Here is a 27,106-nt window from a genome sequence, read left to right as displayed (position 1 = left end):
GGCCCTTTACATTGAGAGAAACAATTTTATGCGCCATGATCTAGGGCAATATAGAACAGACTCTCTGTACTCTGACAGAACCCAGGATATATAAAGGTGAAAACCACTCGCCCGCCTGTAAAGAGAAATGATTACTAGAAATGTCCTCAGTGGAAAAAGAAAAAAAACAGCTGACCTCCCCATTAGTCCAATCGTGTACCACCCTGGCTCGGTGGGAAACACACTCCAACGGGGTGCACACATCAGAATGCTAGCAGACCCCCCCCCCCCCCCCCCACAAGCTCAACATGAACTCAACCATCAAAAAGAGTGCAGCAAACCCAGCAAGTCATTCATAAATAGTGTGATTATGAGCAATACTGTAAATAACAGCTAATAAATGCTTGTCCGTAAGGCACAAATTCTCCCAGCAACAGTGCCAGAACCGCACCAGTGGCGCGTAGATCAGAATACAGGCAACAGCCTAAATCAGGATTCCGGAGGGCTCCTCAACCCATATCCACAGAGGCGGAAACAGTATCAGATATCTGGCGCCGGAGTCTCCTACCGCCCTTGGCAGCGCGCTGCCACCGTGGGGCGGTATCCATTTTAGCTGGTGGCGCTGTCTATTTTGGAGCCTGAAAGGTGATATCCAGGTGTGCTTGCTTGAAGGCCTCCACCGCTTCCGTCACTGATTTGATCCGATACGTGGTGCCCTGCACTTGGAATTGTAATCCAAAAGGAAATGTCCATCTGTAGCGGATAGAAGAAGAGCGTAGACTAGCAGTGACTTCACGGAGATCGTATCGCCGCTTAAGTGTTGCTGGGGCCAGATCCTGGTAGATGGAAATGGCATGATTATTCCACTTAACTTCCTTTAAATTGCGAGCGGCCTCAGAGACCTGATTTTTCTGGCGGAAGCTATGGAAGCAGAGGACAATGTCTCTAGGGCGCTGGTCACTTCTGGGCCCCAAAGCCCGGTGCGCCCTCTCCAAGCGGATCTCCGACGGCTGCGCTGGTGAGTTAGGCGGACCCGCATTCGCGAGGGAAAGAACATGCGCACAAATCTGTTGCGCAGTGAGAGTAGCGTCCTCATACTCCCCCGTGTCCGGTACGCCCCTAATCCGTATGTTGCATCATCTGCTACGGTTCTCAAGATCTTCAAGTTTATCCTGAAGAGCCCCAAGTTCACTGTGGAATGTTAGCTGCTGGGAGTTTAGGGCATTAAGAGCCTCTCCGTGGCCTTCCACCCTGATATCAATGTCATCCACCCTGTGGCCCAGAGCAGCAATATCTTCCTTGATATCGGCCACAGCCGCCATTATATCTGCTTTGTCCCTTTTCATGTCTGCCCGGAGTGTGATAAACCATTCCCTAATTTCATCTCGGGAGAGTTGTGCCGGCACTGGTGGTGATTCTGCGCTTACCCCCGAGTCAGCCCCCGTTTCCGCCGCCGCATGATCAGACTCCATTTCGGGTGCCGCGCGGCCGCCATCTTCCAGGCCCGAGGGGAGCACTGCCTTCTCAAACGAAAACTGCCGCAAATCGGCGGTTTTTCGTTTCGCTGCCATCTCCGGGTGTGCCGGGCTGCTAACAAGCGCTGCAGGTAAAGAATTTAGCCGAAAAAGCTGGCGTAATCAGCGTTTGCCGGGGTTTGTTTGCTTGTGGGGAGCGGAGCTCTGCATTCAGGCGACTGCTCTCATCCGATGCGCAACAGCGCCCCCCAACAGGATGGATTTTGGAAGGGAGCCGGAGGATATTGGGCGGACGAGAGGCTGGTTTCTGGATGAGTGATTGATGTGGATGAATGTTGGTGGATGCTTAACTGTGTTATGAGGAATTCTGCAGAAATTTGATCATGTTATGATCACTATTCCCCAGTGGCCCCACCACCGTTACCTCCTCACCAAATCCTGCGCTCCACTAAGAATTAAATCTAAAATAGCTCCATCTCTTGTTGGTTCCTGAACCAATTGCTCCATTAAGCAGTCATTTATTACATCCAGGAACTATATGTCTCTAGCAGTTCTGATGTTACATTTACCCAGTCAATATTGGGGTACATGCGTGCAGGCAGATTGTGGGATATTTTCAAATAGAAATTACAAGAAAATTGGAGAAATTATTTGCCTAATAATTTTGTTTTCCTTAGTGTAGACAGATGGATTCAGGACCAATGGGTATAGTGTGCTCCTGATAGCAGTTGGAGACAGAGTCAGATTTCAATCTGACGTCAGCACCAGTATATATACCCATGCAGGAAGCTCTGCTCTTCAGTATTCTCCTCGCAAAGCAATTATGGATATATGTATGTCTGGATAATTTGATTAACTTGGTTAACTGTTTAATTTGAATAACTTGAGAAACGTAATCAACTTGAAATGGTTGACGTGGACTATAGCTGGAGACCGCCAGTGCCCTCAACCGAGAAACGCAGACACCCGGTAACTATGGGTGTCCTAGCTGAAGGGAAGCGTGGCTTACCTGTGTTTGTCCTGCTCTCGGGAATTAACACCCGAGGTTTTCGTGCATAGCGACAGCCATGTGCGGGATACGGAATCCATCTGTCTACACTAAGGAAAACAAAATTATCAGGCAAGTAATTTCTCCATTTCCTAGTGTGTAGCAGATGGATTCAGGACCAATGGGATGTACAAAAGCTACTCCTGAACTGGGTGGGAGGCTGCCCGTGGCCCACTTAGTACTGCCCTTGTGAATGCTGTGTCCTCCCGAGCTTGAACATCCAGGCGGTAGAACCTGGCGAAGGTGTGAATGGAGGACCATGTCGCCGCCCAACAGATCTGTGGGTGACAGCATCTTTGTTTCTGCCCAGGACACTGCCTGGGCTTTAGTGGAATGGGCCTTGACTTGTAGAGGTGGAGGCTTGCCTGCCTCTACATAGGCTGCCTTGATTACTTCTTTGATCCAGCAGGCTATGGTTGCCCGTGAGGCCGCTTCCCCTTGTTTCTTCCTGCTGTGAAGGACGAATAGGTGGTCCGTCTTTCGTATGGGTTCTGACCTTTCTAGGTATCGGACTAGGAGTCTGCCAACGTAAAGGTGGCGAAGACGGTGAGATTCTTCCGAGTCCTTATGCTTGTCTGGAGGTGGCAGCGAGATGGTTTGGTTTAGATGGAAGTGAGAAACCACTTTTGGGAGGAAGGAGGGGACCGTGCGTAGCTGTATGGATCCCGGCGAGAACCTGAGGAACGGTTCTCGGCAGGATAGTGCTTGGAGTTCGGAGATGCGACGGGCCGAACATATTGCCACTAGGAATGCCGTCTTCGAGGTTAGGAGTCATAGAGGCAGAACTCAGATAGGTCTGAAGGAGGCTCCTGCTAGGAAGTCTAGTACTAGATTGAGGTCCCATAGGGGTACCGGCCATTTTAGGGGTGGTCGAATCTGCTTGATCCCTCTCAGGAAGCGGGAGACGTCCGGATGAGATGCTAAGCTGGTGCCTTCCACTTTGGCTCCGAAGCAGGCCAAAGCGACCACCTGAACCTTGATGGAGTTGAGAGACAACCGCTTCTGTCATCCGTCCTGCAGAAATTCCAGGATCGTGGGAATTTTGACTGTTCGCGAAAGGATGTCGCGGTCTTCGCACCAATCTTCGAATATTCTCCATGTTCGTATGTAGATCAGTGATGTGGAGAACTTGCGTGCTCGGAGCAAGGTGTCGATCACCACCCTCGAGTATCCGCTCTTCTTCAGGCGTGTCCTCTCAATGGCCAGACCGTAAGGGAGAATAGAGTTGGGTCTTCGTGGAGGATCGGGCCTTGCTGGAGCAGATCCCTGTGTGGAAGTAGAGGGAGAGGGCTCCCTGTCACGAGTCTTCGTATGTCTGCGTACCACGGCCTTCTTGGCCAGTCTGGGGCCACTAGAAGTACTAGCCACCCTGTGGTGCTCTATCTTGCAGATGATCCTGCCCAGTAGTGGCCACGGGGGGAAAGCATATAGAAGGTCTTCCTGTGGCCACGTCTGGACGAGGGCATCGATCCCTTGGGATAGTGGTTCTCGTCTGCGACTGAAGAAGTGGAACTTGGGCACTGGACCGGGTTTGCCAGGAGATCCATGGCTGGGGTTCCCAGCCATGGATCAACTATCAACTGGAAGGCTGTGGTCAGCAGCTTCCATTCCCCTGGGTCTAGACTTTCTCTGCTGAGGTAGTCTGCAGTGACGTTGTCTTTTCCCGCAATGTGGGTGGCTGAGATCCCTTGTAGGTTTGCTTCCGCCCACGCCATTAGAGGATCTATTTCCAGGGACACCCTAGTGGCTTCTGATTCCTCCCTGGCGGTTGATGTAGGCAACTGTCATGGCGTTGTCTAACATGACTGACAGATTTACCCCGGAGTCGGACTGAACCGTATGCAGGCTAGTCTGACCGCCCGGGCTTCCAGTCAGTTGATGTTCTATCCCGACACTTCCTTGTCCCATTGCCCCTGGGCCGTCAGTTCCTGGCAGTGGGCTCCCCACCCTCATAGGCTCGTGTCCGTAGTGAGCAAGATCCAGGACGGTGGGGATAGGCTTACTCCCCTGCTCAGATGGTCTTCTTGTAGCTACCATTGGAGCTGGTTCCACACCTCCTCTGGGAGGTGCAGGCGAACGGAGTAGTCCTGGGACATTGGGTTCCACCGTGACAATAGGGAGCGCTGTAGCGGTCGCATGTGAGCTCTTGCCCATGGGGCCACTTCCAGGGTTGATGTCATGAGGCTGAGGACTTGGAGGTAGTCCCATACTATATTTTATTTAAGAGTTTTTATATACCGTCATTAAGTTATTTACCATCATAACGGTTTACAATAGGGCACTTATATCAAAGAAGATATAGATCCTAATTTACATAGATGTGTCATTCCGATTCGGTAACAAACAGTATTAAGAATAATATGGTTTATGCTAAGGAAATTACCTTTAGAGATATTCCCTTGGGGGATTAAGTGTATTGTGGTAATTCATCCTGATGGTTTGACAACAGTTAAAAATTGGGTGAACTAATTTCCAGTATTGTCTGGAAAATATGCACTGGGTGCTCTATGTCCTCTTAGCCTTATTTATTTGCCTGCGTCATTTTCTTTCTTGAAGGCTTGATTGAAAAGCCGGGTTTTGAGTTGTGTTTTGAAAAGTTTATGATTACTCTGAAGTCTTAGGTCAAGGGGCATTGAGTTCCATATTGTGGGACCGGACAGAGACAGTACACGTTCCCTAACTTGGGTAAGTCTTGCTGTTTTTACAGATGGAATTGTTAAAAGAGCTTTGTTTGCTGATCTTAAATTTCTGTGTGGGATGTGTACTCGAAGTGCTGTGTTCAGCCACTCTGCTTTTTCGTCATGGATAGGTTTGTGTATTAAGCAAAGTGCTTTGAACTGTATTCTCTGTTCTATGGGTAGCCAATGTAGAGTGGCAAGTGTATCTGTTATGTGATCTCTTTTGCATTTTCCAGTGAGAATTCGAGCTGCAGCGTTTTGTAAAATTTGTAGTGGCCTTATTGTAGTGTAGGGTAGACCAAGTAGTAAAGCAATGAATAGTCTGTGCTGGCAAACATCTGAGATTGAAGTACTGTACGAAAGTTTGGCAGGGATAGTAATGGTTTAAGTTTTCTGAGTATCATTAGCTTTGCATACCCTTCCTTTACTTTTAGTAATATGTGTTTGAGGTTTAGTTCAGTGTCAATTATTACTCCAAGATTGCGAACTCTTTCGGCTAAATCAATTTTTTGGTTGCTATTGAGAATTATTGGAGTTTGTGTAATATTCATGTTTTTCCTTTCTAAGTGTATGAATTCAGTTTTGTCGATGTTGATTATCAGCTCCATTTGGTTTAGCAGTTGCTTTATTATGTCCAGATACATCATGGCTAAAACACATTGTTTTTTCAATTGTTTCATCTATTGGTAAGATTAGTTGGATGTCGTCAGCGTCGACGTAGTGTATGATTCCAAGTCCGGCGAGGAGATGGCATAGTGGAAGTAGATATATATTAAAAAGCGTTGCTGACAGTGCCGACCCTTGTGGGACTCCTGTTTTTAGGGTAATCTTTTCGGATAGAGTGTTTTTAATTTGAACTTGAAATGTTCTGTTATTTAGATATGATTTGAACCATGTTATTGTTTTGTCTTGTAGTCCTATTTCTTCAAGTCTTTTAATTAGTATATTGTGGTTCACAGTGTCAAATGCTGCTGATAAATCTAGTAATATTAGAATATAGTGTTTTCCACTGTCGAAACCTCTTAGTATATTGTCTGTTAGTGCGAGTAGGAGTGTTTCAGTGCTATAATGCTTACGGAAGCCGTGCTGAGAAGGGTAAAGGATATTGTTATTATCTAAATGCTCAGATAGTTGTTTTTGTACTGTTTTTTTCAATTAATTTCACCATTAGAGGTAGATTTGATACTAGTCTGTAGTTTGCTAGAATAAGGGGGTCCATGTTTTTCTTCTTAAGTATTGGTTTAATGATTGCTCCTTTCAGTGTTTCAGGCAAATACCCTTCTTCGAGGGAGTAGTTTATAATTTTTGCAAAAATTGGAGCAGTGATTTCAGTAAGCTTTTTAATTTCCACTATGGGTAATGAATCTATTTGGTGGGGGGCGGGATTTAGTTGTTTGATCATGTTCTCTGCCTAGTTGTCTATTATTTCATCAAATTCGGACCATAGTGTCACGTCTCTCTTACACATTTTAATCTCTTGTTTGGGTGACTTTGGTATTTTGGTATGCAGGTTCTCAATTTTATCATTGAAAAATCTAGCTATTTCATTGCATCTATTTTCTGGTAAGTTGTCTGGGGAGTTTGTAGAGTCTTTGCTAAGATTATCAACTATTTTGAAAAGGGTTCTAGGGTTATTCAAGTGTTTTTCTATCTTTGTGCTAAAGTACGTTTTTTTGGCTTCGAGAATTTTTTTTTTGTAGAAAGCTAGTTGTTTACGATATTGTGCCAGGTGATCAACTGATTTATGGTTTTCCCAGATTTTTTCTTTTTTCCTGAGATTTTGTTTTAGCTCCTTAATGTGTTCGGTGTACCATGGGTTTTTTGTTTTGCTTCTTTAGCAACTATGGTTTTTAGGGGGTTTATGTTATAGGAAAATTAGTTTCTTACCTGATAATTTTCGTTCCTGTAGTACCACGGATCAGTCCAGACACCTGGGTTTTGCCTCCGCACCAGCAGATGGAGACCGAGCAAGACTTTGACGGTCTCTGTCATACCAGGGTGCCACCCACAGCCTCTCAGTCTTACGTAATGTCAAAGCAGAATGGAACAAACAACCAAACTATCTAGCTAACTATACCTCGCCTAGAAAAAAAGAGAGAGTCCAAAACCCCAGCTGGAACAGAATTCCCAGAACCAAAGGAGTGTACAATGATAAAATATAACAAATATCCAGGAAAAGAATATACGAGCGGACTCTCCGTTACTTCAGAATTACAAACATACAGATATGGGCGGGTCCCTGGACTGATCCGTGGTACTACAGGAACGAAAATTATCAGGTAAGAAACTAAATTTTCCTTTCCCTGTACGTACCCGAATCAGTCCAGACACCTGGGATGTACCAGAGCCAAGTTATCTAGGGTGGGAACCAGAGAGTACTGCTCGGAGCACTCCCTCGCTGAATCCACCCTCAGTCGAGGCTTGGACATCCAAACAGTAATGCCTCGCAAAAGTATGCAACGACTTCCAAGAGCTGCCCTGCAAATTTCCTGAGGAGACATTTGAAAAGATTCCGCCCAAGAAGTGGCATGAGACCGCGTAGAATGAGCCCGAAGGCCCATTGGCACAGCCTTCCCACGTAGCAAATATGCCGACCCAATGGCCGCCTTGAGCCAGCGAGCTATCGTAGTTTTCGAGGCTGCACTTCCTCTCTTCGGACCACTCCACAACACAAAAAGATGGTCAGACACACAGAAGGGATTCGTTACCTCGAGATATCGCAGCAGCACCCTGCGAACATCTAGTTTCCGTAAATCCCGTGCCATCGGATCAAACCGCTTCCCTTCGGGGAAAGAAGGCAGCTCCACCGACTGATTCAAATGGAAAGAGGACACCACCTTTGGCAGGAAGGAGGGAACCGTCCTCAACGACACTCCCGAATCAGAGATTCGCAAGAACGGCTCCCTACACGACAAAGCCTGCAACTCGGATACCCTCCTCGCTGACGAGATCGCAATTAGGAATACCACTTTCAGCGTAAGATCCTTCAGCGGCACTCGCTTGATAGGTTCAAAAGGGGATGAACATAGGGCCGAAAGCACCCAAATTTAGGTTCCAGGAAGGGCACGGATGACGCAGTGGGGGACGCAAATGCTTAGCCCCCTGAAGAAAACGCGCCACATCTGGATGTAAAACTAAGGATACCCCTTGGACCTTAGCCCAAAGACAACCCAGAGCCACCACCTGGACCCGGAGGGAACTGCAAGATAGACCTTTAGAAAGACCTGCCTGAAGGAATCCCAGAATGTCGGAAACCGATGCCCGCATAGTATCCACTACCCGAGCCGCACACCATTCTTCAAATACTGTCCAGACCCGAACATAAGCTAAGGACGTAGACTGTTTCCGTGACCTCAATAAGGTAGCTACCACTGCATCGGAATATTCTTTATTCTTCAAGCACTGCCTTTCAAAAGCCATGCCGCAAGACAGAAGTGATCCGCCTCCTCCAAACAGACGGGGCCTTGATGAAGAAGAACCGCGGACTCCCGAAATCCCGAAAACGACCGCCAAGTTGAGGAGATCCGCAAACCACGGGCGCGGGGGCCACCATAATTACCTCCGATGGGTGAAGTTCTATACGCCGAAGCACCTTGCCTATCAGGGGCCAGGGAGGAAACACGTACAGTAGCATGTTTGTTGGCCAGGGAAGGACCAGAGCATAGACTCCCTCTGCCCTCCTTTCTCTGCGCCGACTGTAGAACCGTGGGGCCTTTGCATTCTGGAAAGTGGCCATCAGATCCATGTGGGGCGTGCCCCACCTCTCGCAGACTAGACGAAATGCCTCGTCGGCCAGTTCCCACTCTCCGGGATCTAGATGGTGCAGACTGAGAAAGTCTGCCTGAATGTTGTCTACCCCGGTGATGTGAGATGCTGCAATGTTGCTGAGATGTCGTTCCGCCCAGCTCATCAAATGTTGTGCCTCCGTCGCAACTAGTCAACTCCTGGTTCCTCCTTGGCGATTGATGTACGCCACTGTGGTCGTGTTGTCCGACAGGACTCTGACCGACTTCCCCTGAAGCATTGGGAGGAAGGCTTGCAGGGCCAGAGACACCGCTCTGATCTCCAGGAGGTTGATGGACCACAGCGATTGTGCTCTGGACCACTGTCCCTGTACCGAACTTCCCAGACAAACTGCTCCCCATCCGGAGAGACTGGCATCCGTGGTGACAACTGTCCAGTCGGGCATTACCAGGGGAACTCCACACGTCAGATGATTCGAGACAAGCCACCATTCGAGACTGGTTCTCGCCTGGTCTGTAAGCGGAAGAGGTAGATGAAACTGCTCGGACACAGGATTCCAGCGGGACAGCAAAGCGGATTGTAAGAGACGCAGATGCGCAAACGCCCAGGGAACCAAAGCCAAGGTGGACGCCATGGAGCCCAAGACTTTGAGATAATCTCTTACTAGTGGCATCTGTAGAGACAATAGGTTCCTCACTTGACTCTGTAGCTTGACCACTCGTTCAGCCGTGAGGAATACCTTGCCCTGCCTTGTGTCGAAAAGAGCGCCCAGAAATTCCAGGGACTGTGTCGGGGTCAGACGACTTTTGGCAAGGTTGACCACCCATCCGAGAGACCGCAACAGTTGAAGGACCCACCGAACCGCTATCTGACACAGAGGATCGGACTTCGCTCGAATCAGCCAATCGTCCAAGTAGGGATGTACCAGAAAACCTTCCCTCCGAAGCTGAGCCGACACCACCACCATTACCTTGGTGAACGTGCGGGGAGCGGTGGCGAGTCCGAAAGGGAGAGCTCGGAACTGATAATGCCTGCCCAGAATGCAGAACCGGAGGAACCTCTGGTAAAACTGCTGTACGCCGATATGGAGATATGCTTCCGTGAGGTCCAACGAGGCCAGAAACTCGCCTGGTCGAACGGAGGAGATAAGCGAGCGAATAGTCTCCATTTTGAAACGCGGTATCCGAAGACACCTGTTGACTCTTTTTAAGTCTAAAATCTGTCTGAATGTCCCCTCCTTTTGGGGGACAATGAAGTAAATGGAGTAGCAACCCCTGCACTGTTGCTCGGCTGGAACCGGCACTATGGCCCCCAAGTCCTGTAGGCGCTGCAGAGTTCCCTGCACCGCTTCTCTCTATTCTCGGTACTCGCAGGGAGAAACGAGGAACTTGTCTGCAGGTGTCTGTACAAAATCTAAAGCGTAGCCTTGACTTATCACAGTGAGGACCCACTGGTCCGACGTTAATTTGGTCCATTCCTCGAAGAACAGCGACAGTCTAACCCCCACGTGTGGTACTGGGTGAGAAACCGGAAAAGAGGAATGGACCAGATGTATCTCATTGTGGAGTCTTAGATCCTGCCCCCGATTGAGGGTTACTTTGTTTGCCAAATCGTCTGCCGCGAAAGGAATGAGGCCATGAAGGCTGTCTGGAAGAACATGAGCGGTAGGATGACCCAAAAGATCTCGCTGGACGGGACCTCCGGTTTCCCCGGAACAGAGTTCTAGCAGAAAACGCTCCCCGAGATCGAGGCCTGTCCTCTTGAAGTTTATAGGCCTTGTTCTCTCCCAGCGATTGCATCATATCATCCAACTCCTTGCCAAACAACAACTTCCCTTTGAAGGGCAGGGACCCCAGATGGGCCTTGGAAGAGCCGTCCGCAGCCCAATTCCGGAGCCAAAGGAGACGGTGTGCGAAAACCGCGGAGACCATGGATCTGGCAGACGTGCACAGGAGATCGTACAACGCATCCGCGCTGTAAGCGATTACCGCCTCCAGACAATTCGCCTGTGTGGCTTCTCCTTCCGAGAGATCGGCATTGGCCTGGAGTTGCTGAGCCCAGCGAAGGCCCGCCTGAAGAGAAAAGTTACTACATATCGCTGCGCGGACACCTCGAAGACCTTCTTGAGCTGGAGCTCCAGTTTCCTGTCCTGTAAGTCCCTTAAGAGCCGTAGCCCCTGTCACTGGAATTGTGGACCTCTTCGTCACGGCTGACACCGCTGCGTCCATCTGAGGAAGACGCAGGATTTCCAAAGCGTCTTCTGGGAGAGGATACAGCTTGTCCATAGCCTTGCTTACTTTCAGACCCAAATCCAGAGTGTCCCATTCCAGGAAGAGAAGGTCTGTCGCCGAGAAGTGAAAAGGAAAGCACACCGTCGGTACCCTGAGACCCAATAAGACCAGGTCCATAGCTCCCAGACGGGATTCTGCCAGCGGAGCGTCTATTCCGAGCTCCTGCAGGATGGCTGGAATAAGCGGTGCCAACTCATCTTTTTTAAAAAGACGTACCACCCGTGGGTCGTCCCCGTCCATTGCTTGCGCTCCCTTGTTGGTACTGGGCTGCGCTGATACCTCCGTATATGCCTCATTGGCCCCCCCCCAGGGGCCTTACCGGAGGGTCCGTCTTGTCCCGAGATGTGGAATCCGTGTCCGTCCTCGGCGGGACGGACAGCAACGGCTTTTTTCCTTTTGGCGGGTCCGAATCCCCCCAGGACTTATTCCTTTTACGTTTCTCCTGGGACTTCAGCTGAAGCCCCAGCTTCCCAGAAGTCAGCTTTTTACCCGCTTTCTTAGCTTTAAAAGCTTTGTGCATAAGTAGCACAAATTCTGAGGAGGAGCCCTCCCTGGGCTATCCTCCTGTAAGGGAGAGGCCTCCCCCGCTGTAGCGTTCCCCTCCGATGGGAGCTGTTGAGGAGAAAGCGTGGGAGGCAGTGATCCCTCCCCCAGCGCTGACCGCGTGGCATCCCGCTCAAAATGGCCGCCGTTCCCGCACTCAGAGGGAACGGATCTTCCAGCCCTGCCTCACCCGGTCCGGCGCTCACCGGCGAACGCGGCGCTCTTAAATGACCCCCCCCCCGACCGAAAATCTGAAGAGCCCTCGTCTCCCTGCACGCATCCCGAACACAGGCCATCGCGCGAGAGACGCACACGCGGCAAGATGACCCCCGAGGCATTTGTCCCCGCTGCCGCCTACAACCCCAACGAAAACTGCAATAAAAACTACAGAAAACAGCAGCGACGATAGTGGAGAGCCGGCGCTGTTGTCGCTGTAGTACAGTCAGGGAAATTAAATGATTTAAGTTCATCTTGTATTTTGTGTTTCAGTGTTAAATGGGGGGTGATAAGTGATGACCATTGGTTCCTTTTTTAGTATTTCAGATGCATTTGCAAATGCTAATGTGGATTTAATAAAGAGGTGATCTGACCATGGGATTTGTGTATAGCTAGTGTTTTTTTCTTCAAGGTGGTTGGTGTTTATGAATGTGAGGTCAAGTGAGTGTCCAGCCCTATGTGTGGGTTTAACTGTAATTAGTTGAAACCCAAGTGCATTCAACACATCTAATAGTGTCTGGCAGGTATTAGATGGGGGTATTTTATCCATGTGTAGATTGAAATCGCCAAGTACTATGGTGGGTTTTGTTGTATCAAGGTGAGCTGCGAAAAATTCGATTAGAGGGGAGATGTTTAATTCTAGTAAACTGGGTGGACAGTATAAGAGGCAGATTTGAAAGTTATAGGTTTCAAAAATGGCGATTTCATGATTTGCCGGCGGTGCAATGGATTTTAATTTACATTTGAATTGTTTTTCAATAATTAGTAGTAGTCCACCCCCTCTTCTCTTTATTCTGGGGATTGAGAAAATATCATAGTAGGTCTGTGATTACAGGGAACATTTTTGAAATTGATTGTGCGTTTACTAACAGAAATGTTAGCATAAGGATTTTGCTCACATTAGCATGATTGTTTCTTTTAATTTGGATGAGGTTGTTTGGGGCTTTTGTTTCTTTTGAGTTGTTCACGTTGTATGTTGTGAAATGGTGTGTGCGTCTATACTTACCCCGATTGCAGCAGATCCGGATTGGTTTTGTTTTAGCTCTGTCGGTGTCCATGTTTGGCTATATATATGACAGAAGGTTATGCAGTGTGGTCTGTCTCTTCTTGGGTCGAACGAAGGGGCGAACAAAGGGGCATGCCCCTTTGTCGTGCGCCTTCGGCGTGTGACGCCGGCACACAACGCCTCCGGTCGGCCCGGCGCTCTTTTTAAACCCCCCGGCGCGCCTTTGTGACGTCAAAGGCATCGACCGTGGGGGCGGAGCGCTGCCCTTCCCTTGGCTCGGCAGCGTCTGCGTGTGAAAACGGGAGAAAAAGAAAAAGAAAAAATGAGCAACGGAGAGAGAGAGACAGAGCAATAGGGGAGAGAAGCCAGAGAGAAGAATGACAGGAGGTAGGAAAAAACCAAAACAAAAAACTAGTGGGGTAATCCGGGGCGAGAGCAGGAAGCAGGCAGGTAGAGAAGGGGCCTCCGGTGGCTTTCGAGGCAGCGGTGGGAGCACTTGGGGGCTAAGACTTTTTAGCAGGTTTCGCAATTGGTTCGTCAGTTTTCTTCTCCTATTAGGGGGAAGAGTGAACTTGTCTTGTCTGGTGTCGAACCGAACTCCCAGGTATTCTAGGGACTGGGAGGGCTGTAGGCAGCTCTTGTTTGTGTTGATAACCCACCCGAGGTTCTCCAGTAGAGCCTTGACTCTGGTGGTCACCTGATGACTTTCCTCTGGAGACTTTGCCTTGATCAGCCAATCATCCAGATATGGATGTACGAGGATTCCCTCTTTCCTCAGTGTCACCACTACTACCAACATAATTTTGGTGAACGTCCAAGGGGCTGTGGTGAGTCCGAAGGGTAGCGCTCAGAACTGGTAGTGGTGGCCCAGGATTGCGAAGCGCAGATGCTCATGATGGACCAGGATGTGCAGGAATGCTTCTTGCCTCAGAAATCTGCTTCACTTTTTTGAAGGAGCTAATAAACATGTGGATAAAGGTGAACCGGTAGATGTAGTGTACTTGGATTTTCAGAAGGCGTTTGACAAAGTTCCTCATGAGAGGCTTCTAGGAAAAGTAAAAAGTCATGGGATAAGTGGCGATGTCCTTTCGTGGATTGCAAAGACAGGAAACAGAGAGTAGGATTAAATGGACAATTTTCTCAGTGGAAGGGAGTGGGCAGTGGAGTGCCTCAGGGATCTGTATTGGGACCCATACTTTTCAATATATTTATAAATGATCTGGAAAGAAATACGAGTGAGATAATCAAATTTGCAGATGATACAAAATTGTTCAGAGTAGTTAAATCACAAGCAGATTGTGATAAATTGCAGGAAGACCTTGTGAGGCTGGAAAATTGGGCATCAAAATGGCAGATGAAATTTAATGTGGACAAGTGCAAGGTGATGCATATAGGGAAAAATAACCCATGCTATAATTACACAATGTTGGGTTCCATATTAGGTGTTACAACCCAAGAAAGATCTAGGCGTCATAGTGGATAACACATTGAAATCGTCGGTTCAGTGTGCTGCGGCAGTCAAAAAAGCAAACAGAATGTTGGGAATTATTAGAAAGGGAATGGTGAATAAAACGGAAAATGTCATAATGCCTCTGTATTGCTCCATGGTGAGACCGCACCTTGAATACTGTGTACAATTATGGTCGCCGCATCTCAAAAAAGATATAATCCGACCCCGGCGCCACGCGGTGAGTCTAGCTGCGCCCCCGGAACGGCACTAGGCCTATCAGAGGGCAGCTAGAAGCCCTTTAAATCCGTGATCCTCCCGGCGGCGTCCCTCTCTACGCCCTCCTGCCCTCGGCATCGATCCGCCCCCCCCCCCCCCCCCCTCCTCTGCAGGGGCTCGCGCGGCCCTCTCAGGGCAAGAGCCCGCTCACCTTGAAAGGTCAGCCGTGCAGAGGAGGCGCCAGCGGCAACAAGAACCAAAAAGGAAGAGGAGAGGGCAGGGGCAAAAAAAAAACTCCGACCCCGACACCACGCGGTGAGTCTAGCCGCGCCCCCGGAACGGCACTAGGCCTATCAGAGGGCAGCTAGAAGCCCTTTAAATCCGTGATGCTCCCGGCGGCGTCGTGCGCCCAAAGGAGCGCGACCTAAGGGGCCTGCCCCTTAGTGCGCCCCTTGGAGCGTTCCAGGACTCCGACCCGGGACCTCTCCGCTATCGGACAGCTTCTTCCCAGCACAGTTCCACACTTCCCAACTCCTGCTTTCACACGCCCTCAGCTTCCTCCAGCATTCCTCCAGCTTCCTCCAGCTTCCTCCCAGCATTCCTCCCAGCATTCCTCCCAGCATTCCTCCCAGCATTCCTCCCAGCATTCCTCCCAGCATTCCTCCAGCTTCTTCAAGCTCTATCCATTCCCACACAATGCCGTCAGGTCTCCCAATCCCAATTCTGCGCCACAGCCTCATCACCATGAGTAAAGAATCTATGCGCACTAGCAAAACCCTCATCCCAATCATGACTTCACCTCTTACTCAACTACTAGGTCTCGCTCTATTCTCACTTACATTATTCAATGCACAATCTTACCAAGAAATCTCTGATCCTTAATGACTATCTACTAGATTCCAATCCGGACATTTGCGCCATTACAGAAACATGGCTCAAACCAACAGACGTAGCCTTAATAAATCAACTCCCCACGCAGCTCTACGACTTCTTTTCCCTTCCCAGACAAAAGAAAAAAGAGGCGGGGGAATTCTTCTAGCAGCCAAAAAAAGAGTTGAGATTCTCCCAACTCCCAACAATCTCTGACTCAAAACTAGAAATCGGCCTTTTCAAAATCAGACCAACTTCAAATCCTCCTCGTCTACGCACTGCCAGGTTTTCTTGAATCCGAGACCTCCTCCATCATAGAAATTATTGTAAAATACATGAATCTGGACTCTCCAGCGATGATCCTAGGTGACTTTAATCTACATGTCGACAGCTCCACTCTCACAACCAACTGTGAGGCTATTCTTACCACCCTCTCTGCTATGGGCTTCAAACAGATCATCAATAAGCCCACCCACAAAGCAGGCCACACTCTGGACCTTATTTTCATTAACGCTGGCATTACGAACACATCCCCCCCCGGAATGTTCTCAGGTCCCCTGGTCAGATCACTCATTAATCTCCGCCACCTTCTCCATGACACAATCCCGAGCCACCCAACCCACTCAATCGTCATTCCTTTACAGAAGAAACTGTTCCTCAGAAGTCCTCAGCAACCATTTGGCTAATGAACTTCCATGCATTGACCTGTCAGACCCCAACTCAGCACTTCGATCTTGGAGCAACATTACAGAGACAGCAGCAAACAAATTATGCCCTCTAGCAACAAAAAAACCCAACCCCAACTCCTCCAAAAAACAACCGTGGTTCACTAACGAACTCAGTCAACTCAAACAAAACCTCAGACGGAAAGAAAGCAATTGGCGCAAAACCCCATGTTCCAGCACTATCCGCATACAAACTAACTCTCCACCACTACAAGAGCTCCACCCTAAAGGACTTCTACGCTCATAAGATTCACGACCTTATTTTTGACTCCAAAGCATTATTTTCCTACGTAGCTGAGCTAACTCAAGCTAATGCCCCTATGATCCCTAACAACCTAGCACAATCCAAAGCTGACGAACTAGCACTGTACTTCCATAATAAAATCTCCAATCTCTTAACTATGTTACCCCCCAACCCCTCCTCGACTATCAGCTCCTACCATCTCCCTAACAAGAACATCTCGCTTGAATCATTTGAACCCACCACAGCTTCAGAGATCCAATCTCTAATAAAGAAAATGAAACCCTCTTCCCATCCACTTGACCATATCCCCACAAAACTGCTACTGCTAATACCTGACACCATTTCCAAAACCTTGGCTGACATCATAAACTGTTCCTTATCTCAGGGAATCTTCCCAGATGTTCTGAAACTGGCATCTCTGAAACCTCTCCTAAAGAAACCGAATCTTGATCCTAAAGATTCCAACAATTTCCGCCCCATTTCCAATCTTCCTTTTGTGGCCAAGATAATGGAAAAATTAGTCAACTCTCAACTTTCCGATTACTTAGAAGATCATAAAATACTGCATCCCACCCAATACGGGTTCCGCAAGGCATTAAATACCAAAACTCTTCTCATTTCGCTAACGGATCACATCATCATGGGCCTGGACAAAGGCCAATCCTTTTTACTAATTCTCCTCGACCTGTCTGCGGCCTTTGACACTGTCAACCATTCCATCCTCCTGAACTGTCTGGCAGACATCGGAATATCAGGAATGGCTTTTTCATGGTTCAAATCTTTCCTTAGCAACAGAGGTTACAAAGTCAAAATTAATAGCAAAGAATCCCTCCGCTACGACTCATCACTGGGAGTTCCTCAAGGCTCCTCCCTCTCCCCTACCCTTTTCAACATATACCTCCTTCCACTCTGCCAGCTGCTAACTAACCTCAAACTAAAACACTACCTTTACGCAGACGACGTACAAATACTGATCCCCATCAAATAATCCATTACTAAAACACTTGAGCACTGGGAAACCTGTCGACGAGAGATTAATCTTCTTCTCTCTAATCTAAACGTGATACTAAACGCAGCCAAAACAGAACTCCTCCTCATCTCCCCGGAAAACAGCAATATCACACAAAGCGCACCATCTAATATCTTTGTCACCCAAGCAAGAGACCTTGGAGTTTTAATTGACAACAGGCTGAATTTAAAATCATTCATTAACCGCACCACCAAGGACGGCTTCTACAAATTGCAAGTACTAAAAAGAGTCAAACCACTCCTCCACTTCCAGGACTTCAGAACAGTCCTCCAAGCAGTGATCTTCTCTAAGATAGATTACTGCAACTCTATCTTACTAGGTCTCCCTTCCTCCTACATTAAACCTCTTCAGATGCTCCAAAACTTGGTAGCTAGAATATTAACAAACACCAGAAGACGAGATCACATTTCTCCTATTCTCAAAAATCTGCACTGGTTACCAATACATTTCAGAATCCTCCATATGTCCATTATTATCATCCATAAAACCATCCATTCCCAAGCCCCTCTTAGCCTTCAAATCCCGCTCAAATTACACTCCTCATTCAGACCCATCAGAGAAGCCTACAGAGGATCATTACATGTCCCCCAATCCAAAGCGACACACCACCTCACCTACAGGGAACGAGCCTTCTCCACGGCAGGACCATCTATCTGGAACGCAATTCCCCCGGACCTCAGACAGGAACCTTGCTTATTAACATTTAGAAAAAGACTTAAGACTTGGCTATTTAGACAAGCCTTTCCCGAACCTCACTGACTCCTCCAATAGACCCAACGGATTGTCTGCAACAACCACCAAGTTACATTCCAGTACTATGTAAATAGTTGTCCTTGTTGTTTTTTGTTCTCATTCCTAAAAACCCATTGAAGCCTTTTGTCTTCTCCCAGTTCCTTCTTCCCCTGTTTTATTGTAACTTTTTTGCTTCTTGTCACCTGTTAAATGTTCTAGGTTATCACCCCCCTTGTTACTTGTAAACCGGCATGATGTGATTCTATCATGAATGCCGGTATAAAAAAAGCTTTAAATAAATAAATAAATAATTTTTTTTGAATTTTTTGAATTAATAATCTGTCCTTTCTCTTCCTTCTTCGCCAAGTTCTAGTCTCCCTGTTAAATGTAACTGCATTTTTCCGCACCATTGTTATAGTTAATGTTTTACTTTGCACCCCTGTTCTATGTGAACCAGCATGATGTGATTGCTATCTCGAATGCCGGTATATAAAAATCCGAAATAAATAAATAAATAAAAATTGCGATGGAGAAAGTACAGAGAAGGGCTACCAAAATGATAAGGGGAATGGAGCAGCTCCCCTATGAGGAAAGACTAAAGAGGTTAGGACTTTTCAGCTTGGAGAAGAGACGGCTGAGGGGGGATATAATTGAGATGTTTAAAATTATGAGAGGTCTAGAACAGGTAGGTGTGAATCTGTTATTTACTCTTTCGGATAGTAGAAAGACTAGGGGGCACTCCATGAAGTTAGCATGGGGCACATTTAAAACTAAATCGGAGAAAGTTCTTTTTTACTCAACGCACAATTAAACTCTGGAATTTGTTGCCAGAGGATGTGGTTAGTGCAGTTAGTAGAGCGGTGTTTAAAAAAGGATTGGATAAGTTCTTAGAGGAGAAGTCCATTACCTGCTATTAAGTTCACTTAGAGAATAGCCTCTGCCATTAGCAATGGTAACATGGAATAGACTTAGTTTTTGGGTACTTGCCAGGTTCTTATGGCCTGGATTGGCCACTGTTGGAAACAGGATGCTGGACTTGATGGACCCTTGGTCTGACTCAGTATGGCATTTTCTTATGTTCTTAAGTCCAAGGATGTAAGGAATTCTCCCGTCTGTATCACCCTTATGACAGAGCACAATGTTTCCATGCGGAAGAGTGGTACCCTCAGATAGCGGTTGACTGACTTGAGGTCCAGGATGGGCCGGAACGTTCCCTCTTTCTTGGGGACGATAAAATAGATGGAATAGTGCCCAGTATTTTGTTGCATGGGCACCTGCGTTATGGCCTTTAGGGCAAGTAATTTGGCCAGTGTGTTTTCCACTGCCATCCTCTTGGAGGGTGCGTGGCAAGGAAATTTCATGAACTTGTCCGGAGGGATGTTGTGGAAGTCCAGATAGTATCCCTCTCAAATGATGGTTAGGACCCACTTGTCCACTGTTATCTCGACCCATCTTTCGTAGAATAGGGCAAGCCTGCCCCCTATGGATTCTTCCTGTGGATGGGTCGGCTGATTCTCACTGTGGGGTGCGGCTGGGGCCTTTGCCAGAGCCGGCTCCCCTCTTGTTGTGTCTGTTCCAAAAGGACTGGCTCCTGCCTACAGGGCGAGGGGCTTGATATGTATTCTTGTAGGGTCTGAAACGCCGTGATCCTCTACCCCTAGGTAACCGGGGAGAGGGGCATTGGTTTCTTTTGTTCTTGTCCTCCAGTAGCCGAAGTACTGGGGATTCACCCCATTTGTCGGCTAATTTCTCCAGTTCGCTTCCGAACAGGAGGGCTCCTTTAAAGGGCATTCTTGTGAGTTTCGTCTTGGAGGTTGTGTCGGCTGACCAATTTCGGAGCCAGAGTTGCCTTCTGGCTGCCACTATGGATGAGATGCCCCTGGCTGAGGTGCGTACCAGGTCAGAGGTCGCATCCAAGAGGAAGGATACTGCTGCTTCTAGTGCTTCGCCAGGCGTGGCGGCATTCCTGGTCATGAATAAGCATGTTACCACAGCACAGCAGGCAGCAATCTGTAGTGACGAGGCTGATACGTCGAATGACTGTTTAAGGATGGATTCCAGACGTCTGTCCTGGGCATCCTTGAGTGCCGCTCCTCCCTCAACCGAGATGGTAGTGCACTTTGTGACCGCACAGACCATGGCATCCACTTTGGGGAACACTAGTAGTTCTTTGGCTGAGGGTTCCAGTGGATATAAGGCTTCCCTCCGGGGCATCCCATTCCAAGTTGATCAGCTGTTATACGGCTTGCAGCAAGGGGAAATGGCGGGAGGCCTGACAGAGCCCTTCTAGAAGAGGGTTCATCTTTGGTTCCTCTGTGGAAGTGTCCGTGTCCCTTATGGTGAGGCTTTTGGCCGGGGGGAACACATCAGTGGAAGGCCTGGAGGGCCCTAAGAGGCAAGGGTCCTCTGGTGGTGGATGTGTTTGTGCCATCGGTGGCGGCTGCATGTGGACAAACCGATCCAATTGCCTCCTTCAGCCAATGTGCAATCATAGCCTTGGAAGCCCTGCACCCCTTCCTAGGTCCATTCCAAAAGCACAAATAGGTGATCCGACCTCCAGGAACTATTAATCATCAAACTACTTGAAAATTCTCAACAAAGCCTATCGAACAGCCAACACCCAAAGCTCCTTTGCGTGAGGCGTAGACAAATTCAAAAAGATATAAAGCTCTGCTGTTTGACTAAGATGGAACGCATAAACAACCTTCAGTAGTATGTGCAATGAAATCCCAGACTCCATAATCTGTAGGAAAGGATCCTTACAAGACAAAGCCTGAAGTTCCGAAATTCTCCTAGCCAAACAAATCGCCACAAAAAAAAAAAAAAAAAAAAAACCCCCACACACACCTTCAGGGTTAAATCTTCAATAGTTGTCCTTTTAATCAGTTCAAACGGAGCCATACATACCCCTCAAAACTAAAATTAAGATTCCAAGAGGGACTTATCTTATGCTTCGAGGGTAACAAATGGTTCGTTCCCTTAAGAAAACAAATCACATCCAGGTGTGAGGCAAGTTATGTTTACTACACCTTTCCCCTAAAACAGACCAAAGCTACCACCTGCACCCCAAGGGAATTAAAAGCCAGACCTTTAAATCAAACCCTTCTATAGAAAGGTTAAAATATGGGAAACTGAAGCCTGAGTAAACTGCACGCCGTGTTCAGTATATCAGGCCTCAAAAACCCTCCAAATCCTTATATAGGCCAAGGATGTGAACGATCTTCTGGCCTGCAGTAAGGTGGCGATGACATCTTCGGAATAACCCTTCCATCTCAAAACGTTTCTTCTCAAAAGTCAAGCCGCGAGTCAGAAGTGAGTCGCCTGATCCAAAAATATCGGACCCTGACGAAGCAGCCTCGGAAGAGACAGAACCTTAAAGGCCCGACCACTGCCATTTTGATTAGGTCCACAAACCATGATTGATGTCACCACTACAGAGCCACCAGAATTACCTCACCCGGATGTTTCTCTACCCGTCACAGCAGCACAGCACAGCAGCACAGACAGTGGCCATGGAGGAAACCCATAAAGAAGAATTCTAAGAGGCCTCGGTAGAACTAGAGCATCGATTCTTTATGCCCGTGTTCTCACCTGCAACTGTAAAAATGAGATGCTTTGGTGTTCTGTCCCAATGCCATTAAATCCATGTGGGGCATTCCCCATCTGACCTGAATGAGGCGCATCACTTCCTCCAACCACTCTCCAGGGTCGAATCTTTTCCAACTGAGGAAATATGCCTGCATGTTGTTCACCCTGGCTATGTGAGACACCACCAGGACTGACAAGATGTTGCTCCGCCCAGCGAACTCAATCCTGGGCTATGCTTGATTCTTGGTTCCTCCCTACCATTTGATATATGCTACTGCCATTGCATTGTCTGATAGAATTTGCACTGCACATCCACATAACTGTGGCAGAAAGACAAGTAACAAGAGCGTACCTCTCTCATCTCTAACCAACTGACAGACCACAATGCTTCCTCCCTCAACTATTGGCCTTGTGCCCCTGACCCTGACACACAGCTCATCAGCCGGAGAGGCTGGCATCGGTGGTCACTGTCACCCAACTCAGGACTTCCTACTCCACTCCTCGACTAGGATTGGCCCCACCAAGTCAACATAAAAAACTGGACCTGGACTCCACCTTGAGCAGAAGATGAAACTCCTCTGGTAACCGATTCCAACAAAAGAGGAGGATGCATATGAGCAAATGCCCTTAGAACCAGCTCTAGCGTCGATGCCATAGAACCCAGTATCTGGGCATCAAAAGCCCCAACAGGCAACAAACCTGACTCTGCAGTTTTACCACCCTCTTGTCTATGAAAAACACCTTTCCTATCTGGGTGTCGAAATGAGCCCCAAGGTACTCCAGGGATTGAGAAAGCGTTAGTTGACTCTTTGCTAACTCACTACCCATCCCAGAGACCTCAACCTCTCCAGGATCTGCTGCACTGATGACAGAGGTCCGCCGACTTTGCCTAAATGAGCCAGTCATCCAAATATGGATGTACCAGTACTCCTTCCCTTCTGAGTGCTGCCACCACCACTACTGTTTGGTGAATGTACACGGCGCTGGCACCAACCCAAAAGGAAGAGTGCAAAACTGAAAATGTTCCCCCAGAATCATAAACCTTAGAAACTGCTGGTGTTCTGGCCTGATTAATATATGCAGATATGCCTCAGTTAGATCTAGTGATGCCAGAAATTCTCCTTTGCATACTGCCGCTATGACTGATCATAGAGTCTTCATATGAAACTGGGGTACCTTTTTTAAATCCAAAATCGGCCTGAACGTTCCACCCACTTTTTGGCACTATAAAATAAATGGAATATCTTTCTTTTCTCTGTTCCTCTCAGGGAACGGGCACTATAGCCCCTAGATGCAGCATGTGGTCCACTGTCACTTGAACTGCTACTCGCTTGGCATGGGGAGCACAAGGGGAGACTATGTAGGTTTGTTGCACCAATCAAGCAAATTCTAACGCGTAGCCATCTCTTATACTTAGGACCCACTGATTCTCATCCATTCTTCGTAAGAGACAGCCAAACGCCCCCCGATGACCAGAAGAGAAGAGTGGACCGGCCTCACCTCATTGTGAAGACTTAGCCCCCTTGGTTCCCTGACCAGTTTCCATCCACCCTGAAAGGGCTGCAACCAGAGCTGTACTCTGCCCGAGCTTTGCCTCTGAACCTCCAAAGGACTTCTATTTGGCCGAAATATATTATTCCAAAAGCGCAAATGGGTCGGAAAAGAACTCTTTCCCCCTTTGGCCTGTCCTCTTGCAATTTATGCCCCTTGGACTCTCCCAGATGTTTTACCAGCTGCTCTAAGACCTCCCCGAACAAGAGTTTGCCCTTGAACAGCAGAGCACCTATCTGAGACGAACTACACATTAGCCAACCAGTTCCTCAACCAAAGCAGTCGCCTGGCTGACACTGCAGACAATCCTGGAAGACATTCTGAACAGGTCACATAAGGCTTCCGCCACAAAGGCTACCACTGACCAAGCGCTCAACCTGTTTGGTGGAAGATGCTGACATAGGCTCCTTCACCTGCAATTGCTGGACCTAGCACAAACATGCTCTTTGCATAAAACTACTGAAGACCGCAGTCCGGATACCCAATGCAGAGACCTCAAAAATTATTTTGAGGTGGACTTCCAACTTTCGCTCCTGCACATCTTTCAGCATGGCAGAACCTGCCACAAGAATGATGGTCATCTTGGTTACCACAGACACTGAAGCATCCACCTTTGGAAATATCAAAAGCTTGAGCATCTCCTCTGGTAACCGGCATAGTTTTTTTTAAATTTTATAAGACTTCCTCAATAGTATTACAGAGATCAAATAACTTTAGGAGGAACTTAATACATTTTCTCTGGGTTCTGTGAACGTTTCGGGTATTTTCCCTGCCAGAAATTGTGCCAACTTGGGGGGGGGGGGGGGTCATAAAGCACATAAGAATTACCTGCATGTTTTACCATACACTTGCAAGGAAATTTTAGGAAAAAGACCCCACCAAGCTGTAATATCTGTGATCTCAAGAGGAGAAAAGCCTCTCTCCTTTTTTGCATTTCCCATGCAACGTCTGGAAAAACCCTTATGTTGCAACCTAAAAATTAATCATTTCTATGCCTAAGACATAGCCTTAGAAACCAATCTTTATCAGGTTCAAGAGTTAAGAGTTACAATCATTGCTGCTGGAAATCACAAGCTCTGTGTCAGAAGTCTCTAGGAACTTTGAAATATTCAAGGGTTGCTCAACAACTGAAGTTCTTAATCCTCCATTTTGTTCTGTCAACCTTTTTAACTTTGGGAGGTAAAAAAATTTTAAATTGATGGCATTTCATTTTCCCACACATGAAGTACTTTCACAAGATATCTTTTAAAAGTTTCTCGAGGAGAAATTAATGAGATTTGTGGGAAGTTAATAAACCTCAAATTTTTATTTCTTATAGCATTTTCCAAGTTCTCCATCTTCAATTAAAAATTTTTCCTTTCTTTTAAAGTAGCTGTCTGAACTTGTTGAATACTTCTAATTTGATCTGTTAGTTGCAATCTGTTGTTCCAAATCAAGATTCGAATTAGCTATTACCCTGACTTTATCTTCCAACTCTTTTACCACATAATTTATAGGCTCCATTTGTGAAAGTCTCCCAGATTGTCTCTAATGTAAAGACAAAAGGTCTTACCACAGCTGGTAAAGTTCTTTCGGGCATAATTCCTGTTGCCCCTCCAGATTTTCCCAGCAATGTATCTCCTTCACCGGTCAGCCCTGATGGCAGTCCTGGGCTTGTGGTCACAGTCGCATCTCCGTCGTGCCCTGCAGAGCTCCGCCTCAAGACTCCTCAGTCTAACAGCGGTTCTCTCAACTCCTTCCACAATGCGGCCGGATTCCCCAGTGGTGTTCCTTCCACAGGACTAAATGGCGATGGTGAGCCAGGGAGAGAGGGGAGCTCTTCTTCCCCTACCCCACTCTCCAGCTGCTGAAATCCTGCTCTCTAGTCTCTGCGCACTACGTGTGACAGACGTTGTCGGGGGGTTGCAGGGTAAGGTTCCCCTCTCGACTTACGTTGCCGTCCCATTTTAGAGGTAACTTGTAGCAAGAAATCAGTTTTTTTTAATCCGTCCTCAGGAGCTCAATGTAGTGTTCAACTACTGAGCGGCCATCCACAGGCATAGTTTAGCCATTGCTCTTCCAACATTCAGGCCAGTTCTCAGGGGTGTCCCACTCTCTGATCACAAATTTTTCACTGACTTGTGGAAAGAAAAAGCCTTCGTTGGACCTTTCAATCCATCCATGATGGGGTCCTATGGAATCTTAATGCCTAGCTCAAGGACATGCAGAATCAAAGGCCACAGTTCTACCTTCCTAAAAAGCCGAATTACCCCTTTGGCCACCAGCACATCCTCCTCTGGCCTGTCCTCCAGATCCGACAAATCCTGAGAGGACCCTGCTCTCGAGAACCATCTGCTAAATCACTGGTGTCTTGATTTGTCAGGCTCCCTTTGGGGGTTACCTGGCTAAGCAGACAATCCGAGAATCATTCGGACACTCACAGCGCCCTTCTTCTCATACACCTTGAGGCTCTTTGCAGGCTGCGAACCATCTTGAGGCTGATCCTGGGACTGAGATCACTTTTCCCACACTGCCTTCCTGGCCAGATATGCCCTATGCAGCAGTACAAAATCTGAAGGAGAGAGAATCCTCAATCTTCCTCCAGCATGACTTCTTCAGCATCAAAGGCTTCCTGCCCCCTCCTCTGGTCCTTGTACTGTGGGAGATAAAGGTGGCAGGAAATCCCCTGCCTCCCTAGACGCCTCTGCTGAAGCCAAGATGGGTGCAGTTTCCATACTTATTGTAAAGGCATCAGTGGCAGTCCCAAATGTTTTCAGCACTCACCTGCCTGCTGATCTGGAGCTCGACCCACCCTCTCCCCCGGAGACGCATACAGCGCATAAGCCAGCTTTAGAAAGCCGCATACGCAGCTCACCGCATGAGCAGCAGCTCTTGCTGTGCACCATCTTTCACATGTGCAGTCTGAAGCTGTGCAACGTGGAGGTCTCCTTACCGCCGGGACCCCCAGCTACTTTTAGCTGGCTATGCCGAGCCGATTAGGGACAGAGTCAGCCAGAGCCCGGATCCTGCCAAGACCCTTCGCAGTATCGGATGACCATTCCCCTGTTCAATTTTCTTTTTTTTTCTTACATTTTAATAGCTCATAAAATAAAAACAAAAGTACTTCCCTTAATGCTGCACAGTCGATGCAGGATCCAAGGGGCTCTCCTGGGGAATAAGGGAACTGGACCACTAGCTTTACAATCCCCCACGGTGTTTAGACAGAGCCTTCTTGAAGGCTCCTTTGCTCATCCATCTCAAACCAGAGGTGATGGCCCCACCAGGACAAGACAACCCCAAGGGAGGGATGCTGCCAAAAATAATCTTTTTTTTTTTATTTATAGTCCAGACTGCAGGTTTTACACCTCTACCATCTGCTGGAGACAGAGAAATACGGAGAGACCATCGGTGGCACAATAGGTTAACTAGAAGGGTGGCAAAATCCAGGAGTCTGAAATGATCTTAGGGTTTTAATAGAAAACATGTATTTTCCCTTTGAAAATTACTGAAATGTCTGCAAGTACCTGCAGAATCTACACCAATGCTGGCAGTTACAAGATTACCCTTATTCTGGTCAGAATTGTTTTCCATGGGACAGGCAGAGATCCGCACCTCTTAGTTCTTACAAGTGACCAGTATAGAATCCTGCACCTTCAAGCGATTTGCATGCACTACCTCCATTGCATGCAAATATAGCTTGTGCATATCATTGTGGATATCCTAAAAACCAGGCTTGTTTGT

The 27,106-nt window shown here is 47.7% G+C and overlaps 1 protein-coding gene across 1 annotated transcript in view; it reads right to left on the bottom strand.

The window, feature by feature from the left end:
- SF3B2 (splicing factor 3b subunit 2) overlaps nt 1–27,106 on the bottom strand; it is a 329,817-nt gene that overhangs the window by 278,546 nt on the left and 24,165 nt on the right. The gene's annotated exons all lie outside the window — the stretch shown is intronic.

This window comes from Rhinatrema bivittatum, chromosome 8 (assembly GCF_901001135.1).
Source record: "Rhinatrema bivittatum chromosome 8, aRhiBiv1.1, whole genome shotgun sequence".
Lineage (NCBI taxonomy): Eukaryota > Metazoa > Chordata > Amphibia > Gymnophiona > Rhinatrematidae > Rhinatrema > Rhinatrema bivittatum.
The sequence above is the reverse complement of the archived record's forward strand: the minus strand, read 5'-3'. Positions and strand labels throughout refer to the sequence as shown.